Source organism: Pinus tabuliformis, chromosome 2_1 (assembly GCF_031772625.1).
Source record: "Pinus tabuliformis cultivar Carrire ecotype Pingquan chromosome 2_1, CPIR1, whole genome shotgun sequence".
Taxonomy (NCBI): domain Eukaryota; kingdom Viridiplantae; phylum Streptophyta; class Pinopsida; order Pinales; family Pinaceae; genus Pinus; species Pinus tabuliformis.
In genome coordinates, this window is record NC_142299.1 from 109,552,860 (window position 1) to 109,565,867 (window position 13,008).

The 13,008-nt window shown below is 37.1% G+C and overlaps 1 pseudogene; it reads left to right on the forward strand.

The window, feature by feature from the left end:
* Positions 1-1,136: 1,136 nt before the first annotated feature.
* Positions 1,137-1,835, forward strand: LOC149199031 (DNA replication licensing factor MCM7 pseudogene; annotated as a pseudogene).
* Positions 1,836-13,008: the final 11,173 nt, after the last annotated feature.

Sequence of the window (13,008 nt, forward strand, 5' to 3'; positions counted from 1 at the left end):
CTCTACAATTATTCTCAAAATCCACACACAACAATGGTTGGTTGCATTCATATACAAGGAAAGTATATTGTGCATTCCCAAACAATGAGACTCAAATGCTACAACAAATAAAATACTTGTTTCTCCATTATGAATACTCAGAAATATATATCAGCAAGGATGAAAACTTTACACAGTCATATATTCAAGAAATACAGTGCACAAATTAAAAAGGAACCTAACCCAACCACTTGTATAACAGATTCAACTTCTAGAGAGTCTGCTACAGCCCTAGGATTGCATGCTATGCCAAGGGAATGATAGTAAACTTCATAAAATTGTCCACTGTTAAGTTTGCACCAAAACTTGATAAATTTCGTCCCACTGATTTGAAGATTTAATAATAGCAATCAACAACCTATTCATCTAAGAATTATCTTCATGAATAATTGCCCTCGCATTAGAGTTGAACTCCCCCCTCCCCCTTTTTTTAGGAGACAATCGTAGCCACCAAAGTTCCAGCTCGAGGGGAATTTTCTAGAATCACAGCTATGGCAACTTCTTTGGAATCACAACTTAAAGTTATTGTCTCCACCCATGTGCAAGTTGAGGATTTGAAAAGAGGCCTTTCATGTGGCCATCAATTCTTTTCGATCCCACTGAAGAAGAAGACGTTAGTTTGGAAAGCGTTTATGATATTGCTCTCAGAGGGCTCGATGAACTCTCCAAAATTGAGATCCTTTGCTACATTTAAGAAGACTTTGTTCATTTCAAAAGCCCACAGATAGACCGGGAGCTTCAGAATATAGAATACAATGCAAAACTAGATAAATCTATTGCCACATTCTTGCATTTACTGTTTGGATATCTACTTCTTGTACATTCTCACAAGACACTGGAGTACTTGATTTGGTGATACAAGATATATGCATACAATGTAGATGATGTGATACTAATGAAACGAGCTTATTTGTGTGACTGCAACTATTGTTGCCTAATTTGAATAGCAAATCCTATCTCCCGGCTGCCGAATCACACAGAGCCGAATCCGTCTACAATCAAGAAGAGCTACAATATGCTTCTCTGCGTAGAAAATAGTTTACTCCAAGAGATTTGTATCGATTTAGGGTTTTTTCATTGTTGAAGCTGGTCTGAAAATGCCTGGTCCAGACTTCAAAGCCGACAAAGAGTTCTGCAAAGACTTCTTGAAGAATTTTGTAGCGGAGAATGGAGTTACAAAGTACATGGATCTGCTGCAAGATGTTGCAAATAGGAAAATCCATTCTGTTGATATTGAACTCGATGACATCAGCAGCTACAAGGGGTTGGATGAGGAGTTCTTGGATAGAGTAAGAACAAATACTCGTCGGTACGTCAGCATTTTTGCGGAAGCAATAGATGAATTGTTGCCCGAACCCACTGAAGTTATTGCAAGGGACGATGATTATGATATTCTAATGAGACAGAGATTGGAAGAAGTGGGTGAAAATGTAGACAATGTAGACCCTTTTCAAAAGATGCCACCAGAGATCAAGCGTTTCTTTGAAGTTCATATTAACGACTTTGCAAAAGAGAAGGCTTTCACACTGAGGGAAGTGAAGGCCTGCCACATCGGACAACTTGTCAAAGTTGTTGGTATTGTTACTCGTTGTTCAGATGTCAAGCCATTGATGCAGGTCACTATCTACACTTGTGAGGAATGTGGATTTGAAATATATCAAGAAGTCACATCTCGTAGTTTCATGCCACTTTTTGAATGCCCATCAAATCATTGTAGGACAAATAATGCAAAGGGTAACCTCATTCTGCAACTAAGAGCCTCGAAGTTCTTGAAGTTTCAAGAGGCTAAAATTTAGGAGCTATTAGAGCATGTGCCCAAAGGGCATATACCTAGATCAATGAAAGTACACATAAGAGGAGAACTTACGAGGAAGGTTGGGCCGGGTGACCTAGTGCAAATCTCTGGAATATTTCTTCCTATTCCTTATACAGGATTTTGAGCGATGCGAGCAGGATTGGTGGACTTGGTAGCAACGTTCCATTGCTCTCTCTGTTTGCAGCAAGCTCCATACACTGCTCTCTACTGTCCAGTTTTGAACTCCTGGAGAATAGCAAGACAATCCAGTCTTCAACGCTAATTCCAATATACCAACTGAGCTATGAAATGTTGTCAGCATATGAACGAATGTAGGTTGAAGCTGGTCTGAAAATGCCTAGTCCACTTTCCATGGCGGATAGGAATGTTATATCAGGCTATAATAAGGTGCAGCATCAAGTGAAGGATTAATAGCTATCAGGATTTGCTCTCGGGTAAATTTAATGTTTTTGCAGTAAGGACACTGTAGAAGGCAGGCTATAATAAGGTGCAACGACAGGTGAATGATTAATAGTTGTCAGGATTAGCTCTTAGGTAAATGTAACTTTTTTGCAAGAAGACTGTATGGAGAGAGTGCAACTCAAAAATAGATGACAAAGCATCTAGAATGATCAACAGGACAATGCAACGTTCAAATAGTGCAGCGTTCAGCATGGTATGCGCATAGTGTGAGAATTATGTTATTCACCAGTCAACTAGAGAAATCACAAAACTTAGTTCAGGATGCTTGTTCGCTCAGAAACTCTTTTCCAAATATGCATAGAGAGGCCACAAAAAAAGTGGCTCAAATATGAGATTGAGTAGGTTAGGAAGGTACCTGCTCTGATACCATGTTAAACACACATGGGTAGCAACAACATCTGAAGGATAAAAGATGATATTATGATTTTATTAACAAATCATATGCATTTACAGTACATGGTTTGACCATTGGGTTTCACATCCCAAGGTCTTTTGGACTTCCTTTTGTCTATTCGGTTTCCACACTAACCCATTGAGGATTAGGTGTCCAACAAAGATGACCCACTTACTTGCCAATGATAGTCTAGAACCTAAAATAATTATTTGGCTTCCCTTGGAAGAGCACAACTCTTTCTTTTGAATGTGGAATGAGCAAATGAACTTTTGTTTTGGTATTTTATAGCTTGTGGAAATCAAATTCTTCATAATGGTAGGGTGGCCCACCATGTGTTTTCACTTTTGCTTTGAAAACTATGTATCTTTGGAACATTTGAATGCAAATTTAGAGCATTTGAACTTATTACATCATATTTTGAAATAAATTACACTTTGAAACAAAACCTTTGAGAAAATCCCTATCACTACTCCTTCATTTGCCGGTTTTATGAATGACATGATAGTTTTGATGACTCTAACCCTAATGACCTAATGGTGACACTGAGCTGAATGAAGACCATGGTGATATGACTGAGATGATGATGATGACCTTTTAGTGATGGAAAATTCAATTGAGTGATGGCAGTGACCGAAACATGAAAATTTTGAAGGAGCAACAATAGACCTAGACACACTAGCCAGTGACCAAATTTTATTTTGAAAACCTAGTTAAATGATTAAAATTTCACTTAAGATGCCTAACACAACCTTGTAAGAGAATATTTGATCACTAGTGATAGGAAAAACTGACTGACACTAACGCTGGCTCCATCTGAGCTTGGTATCTCCTTGCAGGTGTCAAGAACACCGTAGACCAAGTAGCCTTATCCATTGGGCATGGAGTCAAAAACCAAAAGACCAAACTCAAAACTGAAAACTGACTAACAAACTTAACTAAACTAACTCTAAAACTAACTATTGAAAGATACTACTGGAAAAAATGTTGAGAGTTGGGCTTTCTCATCACAACTACTCTAAGTGATCTATACATCACCTAATGAAGTGAAATGGAATAACCAATGGAACCATGTAAGCATTTTGTCTGCTAGTTGCATTCTCCGCAAGTGCTTGCTCATGTGCAAGAAGGTACAAATACTGAAAGGAAACTCCCATGAAAACTTGTAAATAGATTGAATCTTAATGCAATTGCAAAGCATGAGCCCACCAGCTAACCTCAAGAATGTTGCAAGAGAATCTTCATAGGAATACATATTGATTTCCATCCCATCTAATACATTATTGCTCTGTTCTAGGTATTATTTATACCTTTATTTTACAATTTTCCCAGCATTCGTTCTTTCTTGAAGTTTCAAATTAAAACTGTCATGACAAGGCTACAAGATTTCTTGTGGCCTTTGTGATAAATGTGATGAGACTACTGATGGACAAGACATTAAAACTATATGCCAAACTTAATCATTATCAACCCTATCTTCAAATTGACAATGAGCCAAGTAAACTCACACATTCTACAACCCTAGTAGACCTATTCCATTTCCATGCCCTAAACCTAAGCTAGGAACCTGCATTCTTGACATCTCTAACAGTTCTGCCAGATTGTGGGTCATTAGATAGGCTGGGATGATAGATGAATACGGGCGGGAGATACCCTTCTACAAAGATGTTACAGTGGGACGCCAAAAATCAAACACTCAGTCGCAAGCCCAAGAAACGAATCCGAAAAATGGGCTTTTCCTTGGCGCGCGATGGTAGGCTCGAAGGACAGGGCAATGCCTTCCATGTGCAACAGAGAAACCAAGATTTGTTATCCCAATGAACAAACTGGAAAGATATCGGAGCTTCATGAAGGACCACGCGATGATCTGCAAGTTCATAGGAGTGTGGCTGATGGAGAAATATCTCATTACATGGATACAATAGAAATGGAAACCCAAAGGCCATATCGAACTCAAGCTTGGAGCCAGAGGCTTCTTGATGAGCACCAGTATTGCAACAAGAATGTTGCAAGTCCTGGGGCTACCAACTTTACTTTATCAACCCAAGGTTCATACAAACTTGGAGGTGACAGTGTTGTCTACACAAGTAAATGTGATGGGTCTGCTCGTTGTCACTGCTAAGCTAGAGATAAACCACTAAGGTTATTCAAACCAAACTTCTATGGATTTATAAGAAGCTCGATTACCAATGAGGAAAAGAGAAATCTACACTAAGAGAACGCTTGTCTACTACAGTAAGGAAAAATACTGAAATCAAATGCAAAAACACACCATTCTTGTAACTAACTGCTAAGAGGCTATGCTTCAAAATAAAGCTAAGTTAAATGAAATCCTACTGTCCTAAGCATGAAAATTCAAAACATTAAACATTCTACTACTGTGCATGTAAATGAATAAGATAAACCTATTTTTCTTTTTGTGTTTTTTAGGTGGATGTGTGAAAGCTAATCTCTTTTGGTGATGTGGCAGGTGGCTTAGGTATGATGGTGAATGGTCAGAAGGATTGGGAGACAAGTAAGGGTCCTTTTTGGTCCATTAATGAAAAAAAAAGGTATTATAGGTTATATGTGAATTCTCTTATGTTACTTAATGCAATGGATAGAAAATATTGCGAATAACATAAACAATTAAACCATTCAAAGACACATTCAAACACATCAAGACAACAAAATTTGATAAAGGAGTTCACTAGACTTCCTGGCTACTTCTCCTTTTCCTTTTGGTTCCAGTGTTGACCTATTTATTTTGTCTTCAAAAATGATGTTACAGGCATGAGCTCAAAAACAGAGTCTTAGATGAGAAAATGGACGTCACCACTACATCCAGCTCGAAATTTCGAGTTAATTGAGTATAAACTCGACCATATTTGGCCAAAGTGACCTCCAGACCCCCTGGAAAGTTAAACACCACCTCCACCTGTAGCAAAGCCACTTTTCTACTGCACAAAACTGCCTCTTCTCTGACAAAATCACTTCTGCATGTGGAAACCGCCTCTGAAAATACCGCGCACTCGTTGGGTGGATTACCTGCAATGAAATGATAACAAAGGTTCAGAATGGCTTGTTTAACAAGTCCGTCATTTGGTGTAGTCGAAATGCTATGTTGTGAAGGTGTATATAGTGTGGGAGGTCAGCGGGTGCCCGACACTTCGGCTGTTTTACAATGGATATCATATGACATACATATCGCATATTTGATATGGTGTATATCATAAGTTTAATGTCAGATATGGTTTGATATATCGTATGATATATTTGTGATATAATATATCGTGTATGGCTTATAACAGTACCATGTGTTTAACATGGTTCCTATTCCTGGTGGTTACATACAAATATTTGATGCCAAGGGACCAACGGTCTAGGGTTGACCCTGACCGTCTGGCCCTTTTTTTGGCGTATCCAACCTGCAACATTAAATACCATATCTTTGCATTAATAAACAAATGATGTGATAGCTCATTCAGTGAGAGGAATCCAGCAAGATCTTAGGAATCTGGGAGGTCAGGGGTTCAATCCTCCCTGACCCCCAAAATTTTGGGATTTGCATGCCAATACTGGACAAATCCAGGATGCCACGTGTCAGCGCCAGATTGGTCCATGTGCACAAATCAAAAACTGCCATGTCACCTTCCTTGCTGACGTCATAAAAAACATGTGGTGCATTCGCGGGACGACACATGTCCTGTTGACGTAAACGTTGACTATTGACCATTGACTAGTTTGACTTTGAGTTTCTTTGACTTTGACTTTTTGACTTTTTTCCCTAGTTTGCATCAAACTTTGACCGGCCTTAACTTCTTCATACGAACTTGGATTTTCATGCTATTCACACCATTGGAGTCGTCTCACCGAGAACTTCCACTTGATCCCACTTTCAATTGAATTTTAAGACTTTAATCCAGATGCAAAACTGGATCCATTTTGGATCACTCCTCCCCACTAGAAGCTTTTGGACCACCAAAAGTTGGTTTTAGTTATCGAGTAACTGAGGATAATGTTCCTTCACTTTTCTAATCTCCATCCATTGTGCTTTACTTTGATTTGTACCTTTGAGTTCAACTCAAAGATACTCAACATTTCCACGTCATGAAGTCCTTATCCTCCTATCAAGAACTATGTCCTCCTGTAACTCATTGAGATACTTGGCAAAAAATCTTCAATGGAAGGTAGCTGACCTTGCTCTTTAGGATCTTAAATCAACGAAGGTTCATACAATCTCAATTTTTCAACATTTACGACGAAATAGATCTACATATAAGCTGGTAGATCTAGGTGGAAAGCATTTTCACCAATTTTATCAAGTATTTTGAAAGGATCATATCTAATTGGTTTCAACATTTTGCCTTCCCCTTGCAGTCTTTCTTTGCTAATGTACAACTAGACTTGATCACCAACTTGAAAACTATGCTCAACTTGATGCTTGTCATGTCACGCCTTATACTTTGCTTGGCTTCTTTCCAGTTGTTCTTGCATTGCCTGGTGAATTTCCTGGATTTGTTCAATGAATTTGGTCGCTTTGTCCACATCATTGTGTCCATCAATTGCTATTTCTTTACCAAGTAAAAAATCCAAGGGAGACTTTGGTGTAAAACCAAAACAAGTCTCAAAAGGAGATCTCTGAATAGAAGAATGTTTTGCATGGTTGTAAGCATGTTGCACATAACACAAATGCTCATCCCAAAGTTTGGGATGCTTGCTGCAATATCATCGAAGCAACTCTATGATTGTCCTATTGACCACTTCTGTTTGACCATCTGTTTGTGGATGAAATTCTGTGCTCTTCTTTAACCTTGTGTCCATTAACTCCCATAGACTTGACCAAAATTTCTTGACAAATCGAGAATCTCGATCGGATACAATAGAAGTGGGTAACCAAAAATGAACCTATACATTTTGAAAGAACAAATTTGTAGTTTGTTCAGCTGTGACCTGTTTATTACATGGTGTCAAGATACATATTTTGCTAAATCTATCCATAACTACATACAAATAATCATGACCCTTTCTAGACTTTGGCAACCCCCCAACAAAATCCATGGAAACACTTCCCCAAGGATGAGAAGGAATTGGAAAACGAGTATACAAGCCTAATTTTATATTATTGGGCTTGCTTGTAGCACACATAGTACATCCTTTAATATATCTAGAAACTGTCTCATTTATTCATGGCCAATAGTAGTATCTTTGTAATTGTGCAACTATTTTACTAACACCAAAGTGACCTGATATGAGAGAAGTATGTGCTTCTCGAATTATGCTAACTCTTTTAGTTTGTGGAATGCATAACTTTCCCAAATGATATAAGAGTTTGCCCTTTATGTAATAATCCAATTCTTCTACCTGCTTCCCATGAATTAGAGTTGCATATACATCCTTAAAATCTGTGTGTTGAGCATATTGTTCTATGTAACTTTCATGGTTTACCGAATTATGCTTAAGTATTGTGGATGCATTTATAATTGCTCTTGATAACATATCTGCAACCTTATTACGTATTCCCCTTCTTATATCTAATAACATGATGAAATTGTTGTAGGAAACCCATCCACCTGTAATGTCATGATTGTTGCAATTTAGTTTGTGAGTGTAAATTTTGAAGTAGTTTATGATCTGTATGTATGGTTGTTTCTTTACCCATTATGTAATGTTTCCACTTTTTAACACTCTGAACTAATGCATATAATTCTTTATCATATGCAGGATAGTTGACTACTGCTGATGTGAATGTCTCAGAATGAAAGCATATAGGCTTTTCGTGCTGCATCAACACTTCCCCCATGGCATATTCACTTACATCTGTTTCGATCTCAAATGGATGCTGAAGATCTGGCAGTGCTAGTACTGGCGCTGTACTGATCCTTTCTTTCAATGTGTCGAAGGCTTTTTGTTGTTTTCCTCCTCACTGAAACACTTGTTTCACACTTGTCAAAGCATGTAAAGGAGCTGCAATCAAAGAAACGTTAGCAGTAAACTTTCTCCAATATTGCACTGCCCCTAAGAAACTTCTAACTTCTGAGCAGTATTGGGCTTAGGCCAATTTACAATGACTTCGACCTTAGAGGGATCTATCTTCAATTCACCACCCCTACAATATAACCCAAATAATTCAAAGATTTTCTTCCAAATTCACATTTTGACAATTTTACATAGAGATTCTCTCTTTTCAAAACATCTAAAATCTGCTTTACATGCTTAACATGTTCATCCCATGTTCTGCTGAAAACAAGAATATCATCTGAATAGACTATTACAAAATCATCAATGAATGGCCTAAATACATCATTCATGACTCGCATGAATGTGGCTGGAGCATTAGTTAAGCCAAAAGGTATAACCATCCATTCATAGAGTCCTTGCTTTGTTTTGAAAGTAGTCTTCCATACATCTTGTTCTGCAACTCTGATCTAATGGTAGCCACTTCACAAGTCCAATTTAGAGAAGTAAAATGCATCTTTTAATTGATCTAACAAATCATCAATACGAGGAAGAGGATAACAATTCTTTATTGTGATTTTATTCAATGCTCTAAAATCAATGCACATTCACCACGAACCATCTTTCTTTCACACTAACACAATAGGTGATCCACACGGTGATGTGCTTGGTCGAATAAACCCTTGATCAAGCAACTCTTGTACTCGCTTCCTTATTTCTGCATTCTCTAGAGTTGATAACCTGTACATTCCAATGTTAGGTAGTGGAGCATCTTGCTGCAAACAAATCTCATGTTCCATCTCTCAGTTGGGTGGAAGCTGTTTAGGCTCTTGAAACAAAATATCATAATTGGAAACAACTTTAACTAGATCTGCTTTTTGTTTAGGATTACAACCTTGGAATGCATCAAATTTATCAATATCCTTTTCTTTTACAATCATAAGTAAAAATTGTTTACTTGCATTTACAATTCTTTTCATCTGTCCAGAATTTATGAGAGAGAAATTATGTTTGAGTTTATGAGCCCTTACAATATAATCAATTCCATCCTTAGTGAGTTGATACTTATTTTCAGTTCGACAGAAGATAGCATTTCTATCGTACAAGTATGGACTTCCTAATACAATTCCATATATGTCCAATGGGACTATGTCTAACTCAACCTCATCTACAAACTTTGACCCAATAGCAAAACGAAGTTTACATTGTTTCGTAACTTGTAACTTAGTTTTATCACACACCCAACATAATGGATATGGTTTTTTATGAGGTTTTGTTTCTAGACCCATCTTCTTTACAATTGCTTTAGAAATAAAATTAACTTGTGACCCACTATCAAATAAAGTATCAATTTTAGTATTCTTGGAAATGACTCTTATGTGAAATAGCTCATTTCTTTTCCTCTCATCATTATCCTTATCAACAGAATTTGAAGAAGTACTTATAGATGCTTTAGAATATTTACCTTTTATACCTGTAGCTGTAATTGTTGTCTCGTCACCTAAATCTGATCCCAAGTCCTTTTGAATAGTAGCGACATTTTTTCGCTATTTACCTCCAAACTTCTTACGCTTCAATTCCAGATGCAAAGATCAACAGTGTGCCTCATCATGTCCTTCCTTCTTACAATGAGTGCATGAAAGTTTATCTTTATTCACAGTGTTTGTTTTCTTCTCTTTCCACTTGAGTTTCTTCTTGCCTTTATTCTTGCCTTCAATAGGTTTGGATGATTTCCCAACATCTAGGGTTACATTTTGACCTCTAGCTTTTAGATGAGTTGGTTGAATAGATAGATCATCTAAGCTAGTGGGATTAAACATAAGTATGGTATGCCTGAAATAACTAGAAGACCACCTATGTATTTCAACAATTTTTCTGGTGAGTTGAATGAAATTCCTAATGTTAAATCTCTCTTACGGAATTCCTGAGTATAACTTTGAACACTTTGACCTTTTAATTGACGTAGTGTTTGCCAACTCATCATTGCTTGTTGCATATAAGCCAATGGATAAAATTTCTTTTTAATAGTAGAAACAAATTCATTCCAAGTTGAAATGATTTTACCATGCTTTTGGAGATCTTCTTGTATCTTGCCTTCCCACCATACAAGTGCGGCTCCTCCAAGTCAAAGGCTAGCAAGCTAGATATGCTTCCTTTCTGATTCAACTTTCTGCACCTGGAAATATACATCAATTTTCCTTATCCAATTATCAAACTTTTCAGCATTAAGTTCTCCATCATAAATTGGCAAATCAAATTTTACATCTAATTTGATCAAAGAAGCTTTCTTTTTCTTCTTCTTAGAAGAACTAGTTTTATGAGAAGAAGACAATGATGAGGATGATGGTGATGATGGAGGAGATGGAGGAGGCTTTTCTCCATTTTCTTTGTATTCTTTATCTAGAGGTGTAAAAAGAAAAGTTTCCTCTGCTCCTTTGTTTGGTTTAGGTGATGAAGTGCCTTCACCTTTACCCTTTTTAAACTCATTATACATCTCGTCCACCATGGCACATATTGTCATGAAGCTATCGAAGAATTGGGATTCTAACCCAAGTGGAGTTTCGTTCGCCATCCTTCTTTGTGAAAAGACCCTTCCAATCTCTGGATTCACCTCAAAAAGCTCTCCTTCACCTCGTTTGAGCCTCAACCTAGTAAGCATCCAAATCTTCACACAAACTTGTCAAACCTTAAAAACCCTGCTGCTCTGATACCACTTGATCCATTACTGAAAAAAGAAGAAGGTATTATAGACTATGTGTGAATTCGCTTATGTTACTTAATGCAATGGATTGAAAAGATTTCAAATAACATAAACAATTAAACCATTCAAAGACACATTCAAACACATCAACACAACAAAATTTAATAAAGGAGTTCACCAGACTTCCTGGCTACATTTCCTGGTCCTTTTGCTTCTAGTGTTGACCTGTTTATTTTGTCTTCAAAAATGATGTTATAGGCATGAGCTCAAAAACAGATTCTCAGATGAGAAAATGGACATCACCACTACGTCAAGCTCAAAATTTCGAGTCAATTGAGTATAAACTTGACCATATTTGGCCAAAGTGACCTCCAGACCCCTTGGAAAGTCAAAACCCACCTCTACCTGTAGAAAAACCACTTTTCTACTGCACAAACCGCCTCTCCATTGACAAAACCACTTCTGCATGTGGAAACCGCCTTTGAAAATACCGTGCACTCCTTGGACAGACTACCTGCAATGAAATGATAACAAAGGTTCGGAACGGCTTGTTTAACGAGTCCATCTTTTGGCGTAGTTGCAATGTTGTGTTGTGAAGGTGTATATAGTGTGGGAGGTTGGCAGGTCAAAACCCTTGCCCAATGTTGGGCCATTAATATGTCATTATTATTATCACTTTTGAATGCCTATTCCACCCATTTTTACTCTTCTTTATCATGTCATTTATCATAATTTATCATATAATTCTATTTTATAATTATTTATGCTCTTATGGATAAATATTATTTATTCTCCTTTATTTTTAATAAATCGATGATTATGCATGATTTTACCAATGATGGTTTATTAATAAATTGGTTGTAACATTACTCACCATTTTTAGCCTCAAGATATTTTCCAGATTGAAGATTTGATCATCAAATGTGCCAACTCAGAAATTCGTTGGAATAAGAAGTGACAATTTTGTATTGAACGGATCAGGAAAATGGAGAAGAATATGGAAAATCTGAAACATGGGTTTTGTTCAGAACTGACCAAATTCGTTTTTCAATGAACACTATTTCCAAATTCGGTTTGTACTAAGAGAAATGGAAGGTTCTTTGAAGACGTTTTTCTCAGATTCGCTCTGTGGCCGTTTTCCAAATTATCCCAGTTGCAATGCCAAATTCGACCTAATCCTATTGAATGATTGATGGAAAGATATTTCAGATATGGTCTTGCTTATCAATTTGTTGAGAACAATCCAATTTTGTAATAAGAATCATATTGTAATCATCTCTGTTGTAACTGCTCTCTGCTATCTCTCTATTTAAATGAAAACAGAGATCAGATAAGGGGATTCAGAAATGATGATTGATTATTCATGATGGAATAGATGATGAGAGATTAAGTTAGGGATTATTAGAGATATGATAGGATAGGATAGGAGGAAAGGGAGATTTTTGCATTACCATTGTAATTCTCAAGGCTTTTGCTATTGTAATGATTTCATAGTTTGATGATTAATAAATAAAAGGGTTTCTGTTCATTCATCTTATCTAAAGTAGCCCAGCAGCATTCGCTGGCGGCTAAGAGCCCAGCCTTTGGTGGATTAAGCTGCTGCTCTGTATTATATCTTTACGATTTCTGCCGTGTGATGGTTTGGTTTCATTTCTATTTATT